A 4475-nucleotide genomic window follows, 5' to 3' on the forward strand; every position below is an offset into this window, starting at 1 on the left:
GGGGGTACACCAATGAAATTAATCCTTAATATTGAGCATCCAAGTCCAACAGATGCAGACCAATATGTAATGGGAATGTATTGGAAAAAGGGTTCCTACCACAAGTTAGGGCATTTCTACCTCAAAGATATGTGCAACTCTTCTGAGTGGCAAGGGGCCACCCATATGGTCCCTAACCCATTAAAACCACACATCCAGACCTTTCAAGACATGATGGCCATTGCTAACCCCACCTTTGAAGATACCATGGCCGCTGAAACAGGTTTTAATGATGTTAACCTATGGTTAGAATGGATGAAATATAATGCTAATAAGCATAACAAGACCGCATGCTATGTGTGTGGCGGTGCCCGGCCTCACCTGGGCACTGTGCCTTTAACCCTGCCAGTAGATATAGAAGAATGTGTTTTGAGTCTTTTTGCCTATCACTACGATTTCAACAGGTCCATATGTAAAGCATGGACAGTAGAGTATCCTCTTCTAACCAAGGATGTCAAACCCCCAGATGGTATTACAGTATATAAAGGTAATTACACTTGTTATGCTAATTATGATGGAATTGGTAAATTCTTGGGTAACTTCTCTAAGGGGTATTGTGCTACCTACAGAAATGTCTCCATGAACTTGTTGCAGTTTCATACTAGGTCATTAGGGGATATTTACTGGTTGTGTGGGGATTTACAGCTAAGATCCAGAATGGACAAAGAGTGGTGGGGGGAGTGTACTTTGGCTAAAGCCATTATGCCCATACACATTATCTCTGACACACACCTCAACACCCATGAGTCCAGTCACACTAAGGTTAAGCGCGAAGCCCCAGTGAAAGGAAGTTTTGATCCTCACGTTTATATTGATGCCGTTGGGGTGCCTAGGGGGGTGCCCAATGAATTTAAAGCAAGAGATGAAGTTGCTGCAGGATTTGAATCACTTTTTACCATAGTTACCGCAAACAAGAATTTAAATTGGATAAATTACATTTATTATAACCAACAGCGTTTTGTTAATTATACCAGAGATGCCCTCCAGGGATTAGCCGAACAGTTGCAGGCCACATCCCAGATGGCCTTCCAGAATAGAATGGCCTTAGACATGATTCTAGCTGAAAAAGGAGGAGTATGTAAAATTTTGCCCGACACCATGACATGTTGTACCTACATCCCAGAAAACACAGGCCCTAATGGTAAAGTTACATTAGCCATAGAAAAATTAAACGAACTCTCTGAAGAGTTAAAAAGGAATTCTGGGATAAAAGATCCCTGGGAAAGATGGTTTGGTTGGATGACAGGATGGCAAAAGGCTTTAATGCATATTGGTATGGCAATACTAATTTTTCTTTTTAACTTTGCTCTTCTCTTTTGTTGTGTCCTCCCTTGTCTGAGGAAATCCCTCATGAAGACTGTTGACCAAGCGGCACCCACTTTCACACATCTCGAAGTTGATGACCAAGATTTCCAGGATCTCAACTCACCCTGTTTACCACTGCAAACTATCCCTTTTGTTGATAAAGTGCGAGAATTCTAGGAAGGGACCAGCTTAGGGACAGCATCTGTCAGTGAATGGTAAAGACCCTGTGTGGAGAAGTGGTGGGCAAGCCACCATGGGCCACCCATGGGAGTGAAGTGTTCGAGGGCCATACTGATGATGAGTTAGCCTACTAGGGTCAGATTTAGGGACAGACTTGCACTTTGCATTAACACCTAGCTAGCGGCCACGGGGTTTCTGTGCCTTTGGGTTAACACGTCTTCTGGTATTAACAAATAAAGTTTATCTCTTAGAATCTAACATTTCATAGGGGGGACTGATGTAGAATTATTAAAAATCTTTGTTGAACCTGTATTGAATTATTGCACTAACTCCATTTTAACCCCATACTGACACAAATCCTCCATTTTGTCCTCATAACCTGACTTCTCCATTTTAAAACTACATTACATGACAGAATTTCCCAGCACATCTAACACAATGGACAAAGACTGTATTTTCTATAAAGACATGACTAACTCAGGAACTGCTGAATTTCCCCTAACTCGCAACATAGTATAATTTGAAGGCCATGAGAACACTGTAGTAATGAAATGTTCTATTCATAAGAGACCTTGCACCTGACCACAAGACCTGACATCACTGACCGTGTAAAATGACGCTCAAGCCCCCCTTTCCACCGAGTAAACCTCATGCTAAGGGAAATGGCGCTTGAGCCCCTTGTCCCCACCCGTGTCCAAACAATACCACCTCTCGGTGGGTGGACACTTAGCTAACCACTTAGTTTTTGAGCCAATTAATTATATTGATAGGTGGACACCAATCCAGACACTTAACAATTAATCCAATTAATGATGTTTATTTACTGATATCTTGATAATCAATGATGACGCAAAATGCCTCTTAAAAGGGCCTGCGAGCCCGTTCTTGCTTCACTTGCCAATAAATTTCCTCGAAGTTATTTTAACCTGAACTCCGTGTGTCAGACTGAATTACTTCAGCGTATATACGCAATTCAATTTTCTTTCATTTGGACAGGAACAGATAGACATTTAAACATTTTGGTTTACTGCTAAAAAGTACCATAACACAGTTTTGACACACAACATCCTTTAAACTGTTATGGATATCTATCAAAATGCTAATTTGGAATGAAATATCGTGTTTAATTGATTTCTATAAATGTCAAATGCCATTTTCTCAACTGTGAATTGTGGTGGAAACTGTAAAATATATGCCACTAGCAAAGTTGAAAACATAACTTGGAAGTTGGCATTTTTTTCCAGATTAACTTTTATAACCTACATATTCCAATTTGTCTGCCAGTTTACCAGCATCCACTGTTTATTAAACACCCCCAAGTGTTTGTCAACATTTTACGGTTATATATATATATATATATATATATATATATATATATATATATATATATAACTCTGTAACCTGTTCTCTAGACCTGCCCTCTAAAATGGAACCTATGCATCACACCATAATTGTGTTAGCAAATACCTTACATTACAGTATAAACCTCCAACCTCAGTATTGGGGTTTATTCACTAAAAAGTTGAAATAGGTTGAGAACCAAAAAGTAAAATTGATTACATTGAACGTTCATTCAACCTCAATTTCCATTGGCATGTGTGCAGTGTAATTCATTCTGATTAAAATTATGCAGAATAAAAAAATGGATTTTGTCTTTCAAGCTTCACACCAAATTATAAACTTGGTGGGTTACAAAATTGGAAATAGGATAATTATGTTTGTATATGTATTCTGTGTAAATGATATCATATGGATTCATGTAAACAGTATGAGTTCAAAAATATAAGTACTAAATGTATGCACAGTTAATGAAAGATTGATTGGAGGTCACCTCAAACTTCCCTACCATGTGTTATATTGCTGTGCAAATGGTAGCTTGGCAAAGGCCCTGTTGTGGGCTGAAACATTGCTTTCATCTGTTCCAATATACCTGCACACTTTGGATTTACCTTGAAGTGCCTGAATCATAATTTATTTCCTGCAAATAACATTGTGAGGATTGGCCAACCATGGGCCCAGGTGCACCCTGGTATCCAGGATAGTGCTGTATCTGTTTTATTACCCTGATGCACTTTTAGTGATATCAGTATTAATGCGGGAGCTTTATCAAGCAAAGCAGGTGCTGTTTTTGCTGCAAAAAGTTAACTTTGCTTTTGTATCTAAAAAAGAAATGTATGTGCTGGAAAAATACAATTACACAGCCTCAAAGAATCAGTAGTTCTAAAGGGAGGTATATACAACATAAAATAATCTTTAAAGGAACACTATAGTCACCAAAAAAACTTTAGCTCACTGAAATTGCACTTCTCAATTCTCTGCCATTTAGCAGTTAAATTACATGTTTGTCTGTTTATGCAGCCCTAGCCACACATCCCCTGGCTGTAACTCACACAACCTGCATAAAAAAAATCACTTCATTTTTAATTAGATGTAACTTTAAAAGTTTTTATCTTCTGCTCTGTAAATTAAACTTAGATTACACACAGGAGGCTCCTGCAAGATCTAGCAACCTATTAACAGAGCACAGAGCAAATATAAGGAAATTCTAAATTAAACAGAATTTTCAATAAATAAAGTGTAAACATTAGATGACTCGTTACAGGAAGTGTTTAGGAATATTGTGTAAGTCACATGCAGGGAATGGCAGAGAACTGAGCAGTGAGATTGCAGGAGCCTGGTCTATACATCAAAAATGCTCCAATAAGCTAAAGTTGTCTTGGTGACTATAGCATCCCTTTAATAACTGAGAGAGGTCTCTTTTTATTAGTGACATATCATAAAAAGAAAGTACAGTCATTGGTCAGATCCAATTTATCATATATTATAGTTTAAGCCGTAATTATAGGTTATGATAAAACATATAACACACACATTTTAAACACAACATGACAGCAGATGTAAATATTCCTTTATTTGAATATATATGAATATATTCTGTATATATACAGAAT

This window comes from Pelobates fuscus, chromosome 4 (genome assembly GCF_036172605.1).
Source record: "Pelobates fuscus isolate aPelFus1 chromosome 4, aPelFus1.pri, whole genome shotgun sequence".
In the NCBI taxonomy this organism is placed as follows: domain Eukaryota; kingdom Metazoa; phylum Chordata; class Amphibia; order Anura; family Pelobatidae; genus Pelobates; species Pelobates fuscus.